The sequence below is a fragment of the Triturus cristatus genome, chromosome 7, assembly GCF_964204655.1.
Source record: "Triturus cristatus chromosome 7, aTriCri1.1, whole genome shotgun sequence".
NCBI classification, from domain to species: domain Eukaryota; kingdom Metazoa; phylum Chordata; class Amphibia; order Caudata; family Salamandridae; genus Triturus; species Triturus cristatus.
In genome coordinates this window covers 1326057063-1326077019 of record NC_140590.1, presented here as the reverse complement: position 1 = coordinate 1326077019, position 19957 = coordinate 1326057063, and positions in this window count along the sequence as shown.

Below are 19957 nucleotides of genomic sequence, written 5' to 3'. Positions count from 1 at the left end.
CAAAGTAAATTAAAGAGAAGAAAGGCAAAAACAACATATCATAATATAACATGCATCAACATTACCCATCCTCCCTCATGAAGAGTATTATAACAATTTACAACGCACCTAACACTGCGTACTTTGGGGAAGACTTAACACTGTCTAACTAGCAGTGACCCCTCCTTCTTTCCCCTGAACATACAAAATACACGTAGTGAAAGGTGAACACACCACGACAAACACCCGAGGCCATAAACAGACATCAAGGGTGAACCAACACCACAAATACACGTGTACCACAATATGGACCACATAGAGGGTACACAACAGTGAGGCGCAGGGCGACTTACACACAACCACATCTGAAGCGCAGGGCGACTTACACAGGACAACACGTGATGCACAAGGCGACTTACACACACAACAACATCTGAAGCGCAGGGCGACTTACACAGGACAACATGTGACGCGCAGGGCGACTTACACACATACAACATCTGAAGCGCAGGGCGACTTACACAGAACAACACGTGAAGCGCAGGACAACTTACACACAACACAAAGAAGTGGGAAACCACCCACCAAGACCATAACCACCCTCATGTAAGAGAAACTGTGGCATACAAAAGCAATGTACCCTTGTACATACATTAGGAATTACAACCAAGATAATCCATATACCTACCCCCATGTATAGGTCACTAACTGGGACTAAAACCCAACCTCACCCCTCACCTAAGGGATAAACTGTGATGACCACCCACTAGGAGACTAAGACCTCCCAACCAATAACAGCGTAAAACAACTGTGGCATCACGACATAAAATCAACATTGTAGCACACGAGAAAACTGTGCCCAACGCCGGTGAGCGACCTCTCACCCGAGTGCTAAACAAGACACACATTAATAATGTTCTTAATCCACAACTTTGAGATTCCACAGCTTCTTATGATTTTACATTTCCACACCGTCAAAGTTATATGCCACTGAAATGTATCTGCTGCTTTGGAAGCTTACCGGCAAATACACAGTTCCGTGAATCGACCCGAATATGACAGTCCTGCATCAGACATCGATGCATACATCAAGCGTCACTTGCGTTGTCACCAGAGATCATGTCGATATACAAAAACTTTATTTGAATATAAACGAACAACAGCGTGGTTGGCAGCACATAGCATGCATAGCAACGACGAAGGCAAACACAGAAGATCGCCTCCAAACACAAGATGGTGGCACGTTTTATTACGTCCGCCGTGTGGCTCGCGGCACGCTGAAGCTCCCAAAGCGTCTAACGACAGAGCTCTGCACTGGAATCCCCCTCACAGAAGTTCGAAGAGGGAACACGCGCAACTCCAAGAGTAATGTGAGTGGCACGCGCATATTTGAAATTTGAAATAGGAGTAAACGGTTGTTTTGTGCAGAAGTTGAGGGCAGATTGTTGATGCTGGTAAAATAAATTAAATAAAACTCACCAACTTTCACAGAGCGCTTTTCACACAGCGCTTAACAGATGCCTCCTTCTGGTGCCTACTGCCGCCGGCAATTAAAGCTCACCGACAACGTGTTGCCACAAGCTCCCATTACACGCATGACTCGCTTCACAGAGAAACGTCGCATTTCCTATGTTTCCAGATAAAATCAAATGTCACGTTCCCTTCAAATCCATTGCCTATTTCGGATTACCCTCCGTGAGCCATGTCCCACGCTGTCCACAAAGAATATATGTTGCAAACTCCAAAACAATTTATAGAAATGTAGAGGATAAAATCAAACACCACTTTGTTGAAATGTGCTTAGTAGTGCACATCATGAGACCAAGCACTAGACTTAGCAAGCTTCCAGTCATCCATACCGTGTGCACTTGACACCAGATAGTGAAGATTGTTTAGAAGACAGCATATGTAGATGTGTTGCTTTGTATAATAACTTCCAGACACATTATTTCCACCTTGTTCACTGACGCTGCTTGTACTTTCTAAGTGCCATTAAAGTACCAATCTTAGCAGAACCACACCGCTCCTGTGTGGCACCTGTGAATTTACTTCACTGAGTTGGACCACAACTCACATTTTGAACAGCCACTATTCCTTTACTTCACTGAGTTGGACCACAACTCACATCTTGAACAGCCACCGGATACATCCATACGGCAGATTTAAAAGGAAGTGGTAGGGTGACAAGCAGTCATTTCACACCCTAACATACAGACCATACCTTTGGTCAAGTCCATGGAGTAAGATCAGGCAGGAAACAGGTTGGGGCCGTCCGATGACTGGACACTGGTGAGGCCGGCTTGCCTTTTACTCCATACTGTTTCATGTATTTTTCTTTCTTTTTTCTTTGTGGTTGCGCTGGTTCTCATGGTTTCTTCATATTTCCTTGGTTTCTGTTCAGTGCTTGAGTACGCTTGGGTCCAGGCCCGCTCGTCGCCAAAATTAATATGTTGTAATCTGTACAGGATGACACTTGTAGGCATGATGTAGGTTTCAAAGCCTTCTTTATTAGTTCCAGTTCCAGATCACTTCAGACAAGGTTCAACCACGTACCAGGTTCATCATTAGCCTATCTTAGGCCCTTGTTACAGCCTCTATGTGAGCCCATGTAACAGCCCATATCACGGCCCCACCAGGAGCAGCCTGCCTAGCTGCTCAGCCCATCTCCAACTGTCATCACTCACCCACACAGGCACCCAGGCATTCCATTCATCACAGTCACACCAACATTCCGTTACCATCTCTCACTCTGGCTGAGCAGCTAGGAAGACCTAGGCTAATTACAATGAAGTAAAACTCAGGATATAACAGAAAGCCTTATGCCAAGCACCGGTTTTAGCAACACCATGTTACAATAAACAGTTTACACTCTTTGTTACAGAACGCGAAGGTACTGCCTTGTCAGTACTCACACAGGAACAGGCAGGATCCCACAAACCATGTGCTTATTTTTCTAGTACATTAGATCCCGTAGCTCAGGCTTTGCCTGCATGCCTGAAATCGGTGGCAGCAACAGCTTTAGCAATAAGACAAAGCGATGCCATAGTGTTAGGACATCCATTGACAGTTCAAGTACCACATGCAGTAGAAGTTCTTGTGAATAGAACGCAAACACAGCACTTGACTATAGCGCGACTTACAGGGTATGAATTAACATTGTTTCAGCCACATATAGAAATCAGACGTTGTAACACATTGAATCCTGCCACACTTTTACCCATAATCGGAACAGACCCACTAGCTCATGATTGTATTGATGTTATTACAATCACGACGAAACCCAGACAAGACTTGACAGATGTCCCATTGTCAGACCCAGACCTAACGTTGTATGTAGATGGTTCGTGTATGAGAACAAGTACAGGAGAGTTAGTGGCCGCTTACGCAGTCACAACAGACACTGAAATCATTGAAACAAATTGCATAAATACCTTGTCCGCTCAAGCAGCAGAGCTCGTCGCTCTGACACAAGCCTGTATTCAAGCCACAAATAAAAGAGTCAACATATACACTGATTCACGTTATGCATTCGGAGTTGTACATGACTTCGGCGTGCTGTGGCGAGAGAGAGGTTATTTAACTTCTCACGGTGCCCACATTCAGCACGGACCCCTCATTCATGCCTTATTAGATGCAATACATCTACCCACTGCAATATCAATTATGAAATGTAAAGCTCATACGAAAGTTACTGATATCATTTCTCAAGGCAATGATCTAGCTGACAGAACAGCTAAACAGACTGCTCAAACTCAAACATCCGACATGACAAAGACAATAGTCCCGACGCCAACACATTGTATGACGATTAAAGATCCCGCTCTTGATGTAATTGACATACAGACGCATGCTACTCCAGACGAAATAAAGAAATGGACTGAATTAGGAGGGATTCAAACGGACCAAGGATGGATGACGAAGGAAAAATCTGTGTGGTTCCTTCCTGATTCAATGGTCCAAGTTATTATTAACACTATACATAGTCCAGCGCATCTAGGAGAAAAAGCTATGCTAGACAGCATCCAACACATTTGGTTCAATAAACATTTACGAGCAGCAGCCAAGCAAAAAGTTCGTACCTGTATGATCTGTTGTCAGTTCAACCCAGGAAAAAGCGTTCCCGTAGAACAGGGTCGATTTCAGCCTCCTGATCACCCTTTTGAAGTGCTCCAGATGGATTATATCCAGATGGAACGATGTCGAGGATTCAAATATGTTCTCGTAGTTGTCTGTGCTCTTTCCCGTTGGACAGAGGCATACCCGGTTTCAGATTACACTGCCCCGACTACTGCCAAACAGTTAGTTCGAGAATTCTTCCCACGATACGGTTTACCACGTGTTGTCTACTCAGATAACGGCCAGCCGTTCTCATCCGAACTAATGAAACACGTTTCACTTTTGTTAGGCTATCAGTGGAAATTCCACTGTGTCCGACACCCCGAGGCAGCAGGTCTCGTGGAAAGACATAATCAGACCCTGAAAATTAGATTGTCCAAAATATGCAGGGAGAAAGGTGTCGACTGGGTAGTAGCATTACCAGTTGCACTCTTTTACATGAGAATGGTAGCACACTCTCGAACAGGGCTATCCCCGTATGAGGTGATCTTTGGCAGACCACCAAATATGTGGGGGACGCCTATACCACGTAAAATAACTGATATTGACTGTAATATGCTGACAGATTATTTGGCTTCCTTGATGTCTGCACTACAATCTTGTCGTTCACAGGTAGCTGCAGCTTTTCCTGACAACACTGAGGTGAAACCCCATGACGTAGTTCCGGGGGACCTGGTCTTGGTGAGGAACTTTGATCGAAAGACTCAGCTGGATCCTAGGTGGAGGTCGCCGCAACTGGTCTTGCTCACCACAAGGACAGCCGTGAAGATCGAAGGCAGGAAAGGCTGGGTACATTCAAGTCATATCAAGAAATTTTATGGACTACCATCGGATGTAAACACCACACCTCGTGTGTCTTCACCCATTGACTCAAAACTTCCTTTTGTTGAATCAAGTAGTCACGAACAATATAAACTAAAACTCAGATCTAACCAGTCGGGCAATTTGATTGTTTAAGTCCTCTCCAAGGTGAAGCGGTTGAATTTGTCTCTGACATGTATCCCTTAGACCTGAATAGAGAAAAAACCCGAAAAATGTTGAAACGACATGCATACTGTAAATCACTGCGTAGTCATTGCACAGTGACATTATTAATTTTGTTTTTCTTAAGTCTTTTAATAATTACTGCAAGTATATTGTTGCACATATATTATCCTATTTCTAGACATGTTTACAATGTTACTGCTGAACATTCTTTTAGTGAATTACCTCCGCATGAGTTGTCTTATAGATTTGCGCTGCGCAATAATACGTTTATTAGTATGTTGCACCATTCCCATCAGGTTAACAATGCTACAAATTGTTGGATATGTGGCCGACTCCCTCCCTATCAGAATTATAAAGGAATTCTACCTCTCTTTCCATACCCATTCACACACAACGGCTCCTGTGGAGCATGGTTTAGTTTAATTAATCCCCTAGATTCAAATTCTGCAGTTTATCAAGACAACTGGGTATGGGGAAATTTAAACTTAGTTTTACTTAAAGTCTGCTACCCTAACAAGGAGGGACTTCCCAAGAGAACAGGAACTGATCTAGAAAATGAAGTATATGGATTAGGTAATTTTACGCTTAATCTTATGATCCTAAATGTCGAATCCGAAGCTACTCCAATTTTGTCCGCCATGTCAGTATTTCCAGTAAAAGGTGAATTATGTGTAAGAAAGAATGGTTCCATACATATGGGCCATAGTAGATGCACCACTGTAATAGAATTCAGTGATCAAGGCAAGTCGACATTTAGAGCTTCCCGCCATTCCTATTTTATATGTGGTCAGACGGCATATGTACGTTTGCCTCTAGATTGGGATGGTACCTGCTACATTGGATTCCTTTTGCCACCTGTTTTCCTAGCTCCTCCCGATTATCACAGAAATACTCATTTAGTACACAATAGAGAAAGGAGAGATCTCCCAATTGTCGATTACACTGAAACAGCATGGGAAAAATACACAGATTTCAATAAAGGTCTCTTTCCCTATATAGGTACCGTTACTAATAGTAAGCTGATACGTAGATTAACTAGAACCCTTGAAGCAGTAGTGAACAAAACTATTTCCGCCTTAGGCAATTTAACAGAAGAGCAGTCTGCTATGCGGATTGTTGTGCTTCAAAATCGTCTTGTCCTTGACGTCATCCTGGCCGATAGGGGCGGAGCTTGTAGGGTCATCGGATCAAGTTGTTGCATTTTCATACCAGAAAATTCGCCATCTGTATATAAAGCCATAACTCGCCTTCATAAGATTGTAAGCCAGATACACCAGAATCCAGACACCTGGACTTGGTCCGGTTGGTTTTGGAGTGTATTATCTACCTTTGGATGGAAGGTCCTATCCTTCCTAGGTATTGGCTTCCTCATACTATTCAGTTGCTGTCTATGCCTACAATGTGGACCAGCGATTTGTGGTCTGTGTGCCACATCGTGTATTCCACCACCAAGATTTCGTTCGTCCCAGAAGAAAAAAGAAGAACAAATGATGCTATATGAACAGATCAATGGATTGATGAAGATTGATATCTCTTGACGGGCAAGTAGGGGACAAGGAGGGAATGTGGAAATATGGATTTTTATGATCAGTTATGTCCCCTATCTTGGACCCCAACGGTTTCATGTATGAATCACAAGTACATGTATGTTCCCTCCAGTTCCAGTTATGAAGACGCAAACACATGTGCGTCCACCGTCAACATGTCCTCTTTCAGATCAGCCATGAATGGGCCGGATATTCCATTCCTAAGTACGAAAGGCCACCGGCTTTATATGGTTCACTTATGCCTTTTTACAGTCCAGACAAGTAGGCCCTGATTCTGTCATCAAGCTTTTCTTTCTTTCTTCCTCTGAAGCTCCAGTCTGAGCCTGCATCTGTGACCATGAACTTTGTCTCATTCCCTGCGCGGCTCACGATGCCTGACATCAGCCTGTTGCCTGCCAAGAAACTGTATTTCACCTTCGAAATTATCTGCTCCGCTCCCTGCCCAATGCATTCCTGTCTAGTAGTTTAAGTAAACATTCTTCCAGCTACCGAGCAAAGGCCCGGCTTCTCTGTCTTTATGCAAGTAATTCATAGCCTTGTTACTATGGAAGATTCCTGCCCTCGCATCTAGTGTAGACACTTAGACGCTTGTACACGCACTAACAGTCAGTATAGTCAGTATAGAATAAGATTCTACTCCAAGAAGGCCTCTCTTTTGGATAACATAGTTCTTTAAACATAGGATGTTAGATATGATTTGGGGATTAGGTTGACTTGACCCTCCAGACATCTGTCGCCACATGTAGAGTTAAATGTCAAATCCCCTTCACCCCCTAGTCGCACGTCAATCATACGTCATGCTGCTGCGCGCGCATTTCTGCCAAGCATTTCTGCTGACATTGCGAAATTCTTTCATGGAACCACCCTATTATGACATCACATCTGATGACGTTCTTTAGCCACACCCAGTTACACCTACTTTTGCTACGTATGTGTGTCTTATCTACACTATCAATTGTTACGCCTCTTGCGTTTGCTTCACTGTAATGCCTATTGTATAAAAGTGATTAATTATCAATAATGTATGTACTTCACTTCCTGAACCTTCGTGGTGATGGAACTTGGAGGCCACGATTCGAATCGTTCATTGGAATAAAGCCCATTCCGAACCTCTAATACCACGGATTCTGCCTCTTATTTATTGAGCTATCTTTATTATGTTCTGTATCAAATTAAGTCCCGGTAATTAAATTATTTACCACATGAATGGCGCCCGAATAGGGACACTTTCTCATCTCACGCGCCGGCGGTGCGTTGCAGGCCCGGTCTCCTGCCACAGCTGGACGGACAACAACGCGTACCAGCAGGATTTCCTGTATCTCCCTCCGGTTAAGCGGGGGCGACTGAGGCTGCGATCAACACCCAGACGAGGCGGTGAGAAGTGCGAAGTATCCCGACCAGAGCCTAGCTGAGAGAACAAGATCCGAGGTATACAGAGGCCCACCAGGTTTCCGAAGCTCAGAAGTGTCCGAAGTTGTCGAGTCGAGTCCAGTCCGGTCCAGTTCAGTTCAGTTCCGTTCCGAGGCCTTCCGTTCCGAGCTACCCGGTGAGTACCATTACTGGGGAGGCGTTCTGGCATGCACATAAGTTGTGCCGGTCCAGACGGGTTTGGGTACACAAATCCGGTCTACACTGTTTTAGCAGTGTATCTGTACTGTTTAGCAGTATATCTAGTATATCAAGTATATAAATTCAGAATAATCCAGATAATGCCGAGTATTATGTTTAGTGATTAAGTTTTCCTTAGATCGTCATCATCATTGTTTGCTCATTTAAATGTTAAATGTTAAATGTGTTAATACGTTCTGCATATTGTGGTATGAATGACTGTTCATTATCATGTTTATTGTATTAAGTTTGTTCAAAATCAAGTATCAGATCAGTTCTCAATATGCCGCTCTTTTCGAAATTAAGACAGATCACAACTAGAAAAGGGGTACTCGAAGAAGCTGTTCCTATTCCTCCTAGGGACACTCCAGGGTACTTCATGTATCATAAACATGGCTTAGACGCTATATTATTTCTTGATTTATGGGTAGACTACACCAAGGAATTACCAGAAAGTCAGAGATGGCCCGCAGCTAGGACCTGGGATGCAGATTGCATCGTGAAAGTAGAGGAAGAGTTATGGAAAAGGAAAGCCAGACAGTCACAGAAAGACGCCGTTGAGTTATGGCGTAAAGAATCGTATAGACGTACAGAAAAAGCACGTAGACAGGAAGAGAAGAGTAAAGAGAATTCAAATAAAGTCCGAGAAAATCTATTAATTGAAGAAGGTACACGAGTGAAATCAGAACAAGTAGACCGACAAAGAAATGCCCTTATGAAGGGTATGTATCCCCTTCTGGCCGAGGGATTACCTAAGGCTACTCCGGGGATACCAAAAGACTTGCCACCCCCATTATTTCCAATAAAAGTACATCCCAAGGGGCATCCTAGAACCGCAGAAGATGTTTTTCTTTCCTCATATTTAGATGACGCAGCTCCCGAGTATGCTAACCCCGCCCCACATAGACCGTCGGCCGGGGAGGTTCAACGCCAAGATCCTGTATCTGTATCTCTACAACAACAAATCCTGACACAAGTTCCGGCAAGCACACCTGTTTCCACGTCTGTTCCTACAGCTGCTTCTACAGCTGTGCCCACACCTATAGTTGCTGTATCGCGTTCAACGAATCCTTTCACGCCCGATACCCCAGACGGGGCTACCGGAGGTGCTACCAATATTTTTTCTACGCCACCCAGAATAAATAAACTTACTTTTCAAGAGTCAGCACATCCACGTACCCCCAAACTCATAAATGCCCGCACGCTTAAGGAACTTCTTGTTGATTGTAGATATGACCCTGTGCCCGGCAAAGAGGACGAAATGATCATGGCATCATTACGTATCAGACGAGCCGCGGTGTATTTAGGGAAGTTACCAGGAATGACTATGCATCTAGATAATATATATCATTTTGTCCAAACAGGGCGAGATTCTGAATGTATTAACAGAGCTATGGAATACCAGAAAGTGGAAATACAGGGGGAACTGTTACGTTTCCTCATAAATTGTGTGATCAGAAATCAAGACCGACCGGGGGTAGACCCGGAAGCAATGCAAATTCTTACCAGATGGAGCCAGAATATATCAGAAGGGAGACATGATAAGCAAAACTGTATAATAGCCATGTGCCGAAAGATCCGTAAAGAAATAGAACGCCTACACGAAGAGAGATTAGCGGTAGACCAGTTCGAACAAAGCGAGGAGGAAGGATCAGGACTGTCCACAGGACAGTCAGAAACCATAGCCTATGTAGGTAGAGGAAGATCTTGTAATAGTACTAGATGTTTTACTGACCCGATACGTCCGATATGTCCAGATAATAACAGGAATTTCCAAACACCTATAATAAATATAAGGTCCCCCGAGCATTCGTTCCAAGCCGCTGACAAATTACTGCGAGAACGAAGGGGTTATCATTTACTCGATTCTATGGATGAACAAGAATTAGCCAGGTCAGCCGTTCATTGGGTTGACAGTCCCGGAAAATATGGTGATGATACAGTAGCACACACATTTTTTAACCTCACCCCAGACGAACAGCGTTTAGCTGGGATTTATATGATTCAACAACTTCTTATACTATATAAAAGCCAACATTCAGATCCTGGTCCCTTACCTGATATATTGACTGAATTACTCACGAATAGATGGAGAGGTTCAGGTACTAAGCTAATTAAAGAAATACTAGAATCAAGAAAGCAGTACATTCTTTTTGTATGTCCAGAACATGTCTCACTGCCCATCAAGGAAAGACCGATGTATTACATGGATAGACAGAATCCCTTACGAGAAGTACACCCAATAAAGGGCGAGGACAATCAGTTTAAACGTGTATTTGTATATACGCCCATATCAAAAATAGAATTGTTAGAAATGAAGAAAGTGGTACCCAGTCATGACAAAGACCCAGCGGGTTTCCACCGAGAAATTAAAGACATGTTACTCATGGGAGAGTATACCTATCCCGACATTATGACAATATTAAAGGTATTGATGCCTGCTGGCATTTATGAAAAACTCAAGGAGAAAGAGTGGGAGGTGGGAGACCAAAAGATAGACTGGACAGCATTAGAAAATGAAGAAAAGGCCCGAGGTCCAGGTTCGGGACTTGGGGACAAAACTAAAGCACTACCAGGTTTACTAGTACAGGTACTGCCACGTTTATTAACTACGAAAAAGGAAGACTGGGGTGCAATCTCAGCCTGTAAACAAAAGCAAGATGAAGACACTAGTGATTTCTATGCCCGATTTGAAAAATGTTTTGGTATAAATAGTGGCATAAAAGCAAGTAGCGAATCATACCCACATCTGTTTGTGACAAAATTAGTTGAAAATTCCTTACCCCAAGTGAAGAATAGAGTATTAAAATTCGAGAGTACCTGGCAAGGTAATACCCCATCACAAATGTTACAAATGTTACAGTACCATTACAATAGAATTAGAGAGGAACAAGAACATGAACAAAGACGCATGAAAGACACGAAAATGAAAATGTTAGTCTCCCAGACAGTTCCAGCTGAAGGACATAAAAAGGGTACGACACATTCCGGTGATTCAGCAGGACCTGTAAAAGGGACATGCAACTATTGTAAACAGCCAGGACATTACATACACGATTGCCCAGTCCTGAAGCGTAATATCGCCACAGGTAAAACACAGGAAAGACCACGGCCACCTAGACAGGATCAGAATGAACAAGGAGCCCCGCAGCATGCACAGTCCATGCCAGCTCCACAACAGTCTATACAGTTTGTGCCAGCTGCACCAGCGCTGCCGGTTGCTGCCACGCAAACCACGACACGACAGCTGTACCAGACCGCACAGTATGACTATCCTGATTATCAACGATATGCATGAACCAGCCTAGAGAGGGAAGTTGACTTACCCCTTATCGAGGTCCCTGTAGACCAAGAAGGACCTTATGTACATAGTGAATTATTAGGCCAAGATAGAAAATTTTTACTTGATACAGGGGCAAGTCGAACAACTATAAAACGTAGTGAAGTTCCAGGGGCACCCCTCTCAGGCTCACAGAATATTTCCCTTGGTTTTTCAGGAAAACCTATTGTTAATGAAGTATCACAGCCTCTTCCACTTACGATAGGACCTTTGACCCGAACTACAGATTTATTGCTTACTAAATCATGTCCAGAAAACTTGTTAGGTATAAAAACTTTGAAAGCTCTAGGAGCTATAATATGTTGTTCTCCGGAAGGAGTAAGATTGTTTTTACGTGATTTCAAAGGTCACTATGTGTCTCGAGACATGGATCCCCGACTACAGACTTTACCCACACATTTATGGGCACAAGGCCCTACAGATGTTGGTTGCATGAACATTACACCATATCGAGTCACACTAAAGGCAGGAGTGGTACTACCACGAATGCGACAATACAAGTTACCACCAGATGCTGTAGTGGCTTTACTACAAATCATTGACGAGCTCATTGCCCAAGGAGTGGTTGTAGAAACAGACTCCAATGTATGTAATTCACCGATAATTCCGATTCTTAAACGAACAGATCCGAAGGCCCCGCCAGTATATCGATTGGTTATTGATCTACGCGAATTGAACAAATGCATTGTGCCACAATTCCCTGTGGTCCCAGATATCTCGTCATTACTGACAGCTATTGATTCCGAAGCAACATTCTTTACTGTAATTGATCTCAAGAATGCCTTTTTCAGCGTCCCTATAGATCCGGAAAGCCAATACTTGTTCGGATTTAGTTTAAATGGACGTAGCTTTAAATTCTCACGCGCACCTCAAGGATTTACAGAAAGCCCCAGCATCTATAGCCAAGCACTGAAACGAGAACTCGACAGTATCCACATGCCAGTAAACACTGCCCTGCTTCAATATGTCGATGATCTGCTGATCACCGCTAGAAGCGAACATGAATGTGAGAAAGCATCACTGACAGTTTTACAATTTCTAGCCGAAAAGGGGCACAAGGTGTCCCCTTCTAAGCTGCAATTCTGTGTCCAGCGAGTTGTTTATCTTGGACACTCGCTGTCCAAGGAGGGAAGGCAGCTTACACCCGACCGCATTCAGTTAATAGCTAACATGCCAATACCCAAGACACAAAAGGAGGTGCGGGCTTTTATAGGCCTCACTTCATATTGTAGGCAGTGGATCCCTCAGTATGCATTTCTAGCAAAACCACTCATTCAATTAACAACACAGGAGGCAGCCACATCGACTGTCCTCCCTTGGACTCAGGAACACACACTAGCTTTTGAAAGCTTAAAGAAAGCCTTATGCCAAGCACCGGTTTTAGCAACACCATGTTACAATAAACAGTTTACACTCTTTGTTACAGAACGCGAAGGTACTGCCTTGTCAGTACTCACACAGGAACAGGCAGGATCCCACAAACCATGTGCTTATTTTTCTAGTACATTAGATCCCGTAGCTCAGGCTTTGCCTGCATGCCTGAAATCGGTGGCAGCAACGGCTTTAGCAATAAGACAAAGCGATGCCATAGTGTTAGGACATCCATTGACAGTTCAAGTACCACATGCAGTAGAAGTTCTTGTGAATAGAACGCAAACACAGCACTTGACTATAGCGCGACTTACAGGGTATGAATTAACATTGTTTCAGCCACATATAGAAATCAGACGTTGTAACACATTGAATCCTGCCACACTTTTACCCATAATCGGAACAGACCCACTAGCTCATGATTGTATTGATGTTATTACAATCACGACGAAACCCAGACAAGACTTGACAGATGTCCCATTGTCAGACCCAGACCTAACGTTGTATGTAGATGGTTCGTGTATGAGAACAAGTACAGGAGAGTTAGTGGCCGCTTACGCAGTCACAACAGACACTGAAATCATTGAAACAAATTGCATAAATACCTTGTCCGCTCAAGCAGCAGAGCTCGTCGCTCTGACACAAGCCTGTATTCAAGCCACAAATAAAAGAGTCAACATATACACTGATTCACGTTATGCATTCGGAGTTGTACATGACTTCGGCGTGCTGTGGCGAGAGAGAGGTTATTTAACTTCTCACGGTGCCCACATTCAGCACGGACCCCTCATTCATGCCTTATTAGATGCAATACATCTACCCACTGCAATATCAATTATGAAATGTAAAGCTCATACGAAAGTTACTGATATCATTTCTCAAGGCAATGATCTAGCTGACAGAACAGCTAAACAGACTGCTCAAACTCAAACATCCGACATGACAAAGACAATAGTCCCGACGCCAACACATTGTATGACGATTAAAGATCCCGCTCTTGATGTAATTGACATACAGACGCATGCTACTCCAGACGAAATAGAAATGGACTGAATTAGGAGGGATTCAAACGGACCAAGGATGGATGACGAAGGAAAAATCTGTGTGGTTCCTTCCTGATTCAATGGTCCAAGTTATTATTAACACTATACATAGTCCAGCGCATCTAGGAGAAAAAGCTATGCTAGACAGCATCCAACACATTTGGTTCAATAAACATTTACGAGCAGCAGCCAAGCAAAAAGTTCGTACCTGTATGATCTGTTGTCAGTTCAACCCAGGAAAAAGCGTTCCCGTAGAACAGGGTGGATTTCAGCCTCCTGATCACCCTTTTGAAGTGCTCCAGATGGATTATATCCAGATGGAACGATGTCGAGGATTCAAATATGTTCTCGTAGTTGTCTGTGCTCTTTCCCGTTGGACAGAGGCATACCCGGTTTCAGATTATACTGCCCCGACTACTGCCAAACAGTTAGTTCGAGAATTCTTCCCACGATACGGTTTACCACGTGTTGTCTACTCAGATAACGGCCAGCCGTTCTCATCCGAACTAATGAAACACGTTTCACTTTTGTTAGGCTATCAGTGGAAATTCCACTGTGTCCGACACCCCGAGGCAGCAGGTCTCGTGGAAAGACATAATCAGACCCTGAAAATTAGATTGTCCAAAATATGCAGGGAGAAAGGTGTCGACTGGGTAGTAGCATTACCAGTTGCACTCTTTTACATGAGAATGGTAGCACACTCTCGAACAGGGCTATCCCCGTATGAGGTGATCTTTGGCAGACCACCAAATATGTGGGGGACGCCTATACCACGTAAAATAACTGATATGGACTGTAATATGCTGACAGATTATTTGGCTTCCTTGATGTCTGCACTACAATCTTGTCGTTCACAGGTAGCTGCAGCTTTTCCTGACAACACTGAGGTGAAACCCCATGACGTAGTTCCGGGGGACCTGGTCTTGGTGAGGAACTTTGATCGAAAGACTCAGCTGGATCCTAGGTGGAGGTCGCCGCAACTGGTCTTGCTCACCACAAGGACAGCCGTGAAGATCGAAGGCAGGAAAGGCTGGGTACATTCAAGTCATATCAAGAAATTTTATGGACTACCATCGGATGTAAACACCACACCTCGTGTGTCTTCACCCATTGACTCAAAACTTCCTTTTGTTGAATCAAGTAGTCACGAACAATATAAACTAAAACTCAGATCTAACCAGTCGGGCAATTTGATTGTTTAAGTCCTCTCCAAGGTGAAGCGCTTGAATTTGTCTCTGACATGTATCCCTTAGACCTGAATAGAGAAAAAACCCGAAAAATGTTGAAACGACATGCATACTGTAAATCACTGCGTAGTCATTGCACAGTGACGTTATTAATTTTGTTTTTCTTAAGTCTTTTAATAATTACTGCAAGTATATTGTTGCACATATATTATCCTATTTCTAGACATGTTTACAATGTTACTGCTGAACATTCTTTTAGTGAATTACCTCCGCATGAGTTGTCTTATAGATTTGCGCTGCGCAATAATACGTTTATTAGTATGTTGCACCATTCCCATCAGGTTAACAATGCTACAAATTGTTGGATATGTGGCCGACTCCCTCCCTATCAGAATTATAAAGGAATTCTACCTCTCTTTCCATACCCATTCACACACAACGGCTCCTGTGGAGCATGGTTTAGTTTAATTAATCCCCTAGATTCAAATTCTGCAGTTTATCAAGACAACTGGGTATGGGGAAATTTAAACTTAGTTTTACTTAAAGTCTGCTACCCTAACAAGGAGGGACTTCCCAAGAGAACAGGAACTGATCTAGAAAATGAAGTATATGGATTAGGTAATTTTACGCTTAATCTTATGATCCTAAATGTCGAATCCGAAGCTACTCCAATTTTGTCCGCCATGTCAGTATTTCCAGTAAAAGGTGAATTATGTGTAAGAAAGAATGGTTCCATACATATGGGCCATAGTAGATGCACCACTGTAATAGAATTCAGTGATCAAGGCAAGTCGACATTTAGAGCTTCCCGCCATTCCTATTTTATATGTGGTCAGACGGCATATATACGTTTGCCTCTAGATTGGGATGGTACCTGCTACATTGGATTCCTTTTGCCACCTGTTTTCCTAGCTCCTCCCGATTATCACAGAAATACTCATTTAGTACACAATAGAGAAAGGAGAGATCTCCCAATTGTCGATTACACTGAAACAGCATGGGAAAAATACACAGATTTCAATAAAGATCTCTTTCCCTATATAGGTACCGTTACTAATAGTAAGCTGATACGTAGATTAACTAGAACCCTTGAAGCAGTAGTGAACGAAACTATTTCCGCCTTAGGCAATTTAACAGAAGAGCAGTCTGCTATGCGGATTGTTGTGCTTCAAAATCGTCTTGTCCTTGACGTCATCCTGGCCGATAGGGGCGGAGCTTGTAGGGTCATCGGATCAAGTTGTTGCATTTTCATACCAGAAAATTCGCCATCTGTATATAAAGCCATAACTCGCCTTCATAAGATTGTAAGCCAGATACACCAGAATCCAGACACCTGGACTTGGTCCGGTTGGTTTTGGAGTGTATTATCTACCTTTGGATGGAAGGTCCTATCCTTCCTAGGTATTGGCTTCCTCATACTATTCAGTTGCTGTCTATGCCTACAATGTGGACCAGCGATTTGTGGTCTGTGTGCCACATCGTGTATTCCACCACCAAGATTTCGTTCGTCCCAGAAGAAAAAAGAAGAACAAATGATGCTATATGAACAGATCAATGGATTGATGAAGATTGATATCTCTTGACGGGCAAGTAGGGGACAAGGAGGGAATGTGGAAATATGGATTTTTATGATCAGTTATGTCCCCTATCTTGGACCCCAACGGTTTCATGTATGAATCACAAGTACATGTATGTTCCCTCCAGTTCCAGTTATGAAGACGCAAACACATGTGCGTCCACCGTCAACATGTCCTCTTTCAGATCAGCCATGAATGGGCCGGATATTCCATTCCTAAGTACGAAAGGCCACCGGCTTTATATGGTTCACTTATGCCTTTTTACAGTCCAGACAAGTAGGCCCTGATTCTGTCATCAAGCTTTTCTTTCTTTCTTCCTCTGAAGCTCCAGTCTGAGCCTGCATCTGTGACCATGAACTTTGTCTCATTCCCTGCGCGGCTCACGATGCCTGACATCAGCCTGTTGCCTGCCAAGAAACTGTATTTCACCTTCGAAATTATCTGCTCCGCTCCCTGCCCAATGCATTCCTGTCTAGTAGTTTAAGTAAACATTCTTCCAGCTACCGAGCAAAGGCCCGGCTTCTCTGTCTTTATGCAAGTAATTCATAGCCTTGTTACTATGGAAGATTCCTGCCCTCGCATCTAGTGTAGACACTTAGACGCTTGTACACGCACTAACAGTCAGTATAGTCAGTATAGAATAAGATTCTACTCCAAGAAGGCCTCTCTTTTGGATAACATAGTTCTTTAAACATAGGATGTTAGATATGATTTGGGGATTAGGTTGACTTGACCCTCCAGACATCTGTCGCCACATGTAGAGTTAAATGTCAAATCCCCTTCACCCCCTAGTCGCACGTCAATCATACGTCATGCTGCTGCGCGCGCATTTCTGCCAAGCATTTCTGCTGACATTGCGAAATTCTTTCATGGAACCACCCTATTATGACATCACATCTGATGACGTTCTTTAGCCACACCCAGTTACACCTACTTTTGCTACGTATGTGTGTCTTATCTACACTATCAATTGTTACGCCTCTTGCGTTTGCTTCACTGTAATGCCTATTGTATAAAAGTGATTAATTATCAATAATGTATGTACTTCACTTCCTGAACCTTCGTGGTGATGGAACTTGGAGGCCACGATTCGAATCGTTCATTGGAATAAAGCCCATTCCGAACCTCTAATACCACGGATTCTGCCTCTTATTTATTGAGCTATCTTTATTATGTTCTGTATCAAATTAAGTCCCGGTAATTAAATTATTTACCACAATACGCTGCATTTTGACCTGGCCACTGGCCTTGTCATTCACTGCTGTGTGCCCCTTGCCTGTGCAGCTTCTCATGGACATACTCTGAACTTTGCCCTACCCACTGGCCTTGTCATTCACTGCTGTGTGCCCTTTGCCTGTGCAGCTTCACATGGACATACTCTGCATTTTGCCCTGGCTACTGGCCTTGTCATTCACTGCTGTGTGCCCCTTGCCTGTGCAGCTTCTCATGGACATACTCTGCACCCTGAACTGGCCACTGGACTTGCTGTTTTGCCCTTGCCTGTGCAGCTTCTCATGGACATACTCTGCACCCTGAACTGGCCACTGGACTTGCTATTTTGCCCTTGCCTGTGCAGCTTCTCATGGACATACTCTGCACCCTGAACTGGCCACTGGACTTGCTGTTTTGCCCTTGCCTGTGCATCTTCTCATGGACATACTCTGCACTTCGTTTTTGCCACTGGCCTTGTTGCTCTTTGCTGTGTTCAAGTATTCCCTGTGCAGCTTCTCCTGGACATACTCTGCACTTCGTTTTTGCCACTGGCCTTGTTGCTCTTAGCTGTGTTCAAGTATTCCCTGTGCAACTTCTCATGGACATACTCTGCACTTTGCCCTACCCACTGGCCTCGTCATTCACTGCTGTGTGCCCCTTGCCTGTGCAGCTTCTCACGGACATACTCTGCATTTTGTGCCATGCTCTTCTCTACTCATGGTGCCTATATGTGCAATATGTGAATAAAGACAGTTGCTCCTGTTGTCTGTTTTGTCAGTGTCCTTACTGAATAAGGTTATTTTGCTGTGTGTATATGGTTTACTGTGCCACATACTCTGTGTGCCACTTCAACATAGCCAATGTCTTGGCTCACTTACTCTATTTTTTACAGGGGTGACAGGGACTTCAGTTCATCCTGACCCTGATACTTGTGGGGGCGATGATGTCTATTTTAAATGGAAAGCAGTTGTCAATTTCTTAATTTGTTCATGTTGGCTATATTGTACACATGTCAGGTTGGGGGGTACTGCCAGCACAGAGGGGGATTCTATCCACAGTATTGCAGGCAGGTTGGCCAGGGTCATCATGTATGTGTATTCTTCCTTTATGTATGCCCAGTGGTGTATGTGTGTGGTCATCTTGTGATGGCCAGTCATCCTAATCCCATGGCTTACTTGCAATGTGTGCTCTTGGGTGGTCAAGAAGTGTGCAGTGTAAAGGGGGTGACTTTGTCGGGAGTGTTGATGTGTGTATGCCCCTGCATTGTCAACTACACACGTGTCACCCAGGAGTTGTTTGCCTGTTGTTTTGATTGTTCAGCCCTGTGGATGTGGTTGTGTGCACATGTGTGAGTTGTATGTTGTGCACTGTGCAGTGTGTTGGTGTGTCCTTGCAGTTCTGGCTGACTCCTACTTGTTGTTTTTGTCACCTGTGAGTATGCAGAGTGTGTGACTGTCAAGTCAGTGTTGTGCTCTGTTGATCATCCGTGTGTCTTGTTACTGTTTGTGGAGACTGTGCAGACCTACTGCTCCACACTGCCATTGTGGTTGTCTTTTCTCATGCATTGCTGTCACATGGTGCTTTTTTGCCTCCAGTATTGTTGCAGGGATTCTGCTCATGCACAGAACTATGCGCAGGAAACCAGGACCTCAGTAAATTGTGGTGTACCAAAAACTCACCTCAGAACCCAGAACCCCTATCCGACCAGCATCAGTGTCCCATTCGTTATCCGTATTTATCTTTGCTGTCCCAATGTATAGACAACCCAGAACAAGCGACTTAGTGTATTCTCAGGAATGGTGGGAATCAGAAATACCTGTTCGTTATTATTCTCATATCAGTCCACAACAAGAGTAAACAGAGACACGGCAAAGTTTAAAGAGTTTATTTATAAACCTCGTGTCCTAAGATGCAGTACTATAACGTACTATAACGTAAGCAGACAAATGATTAAAATCAAAACCATCAGCATAATTACAATACCATAGAA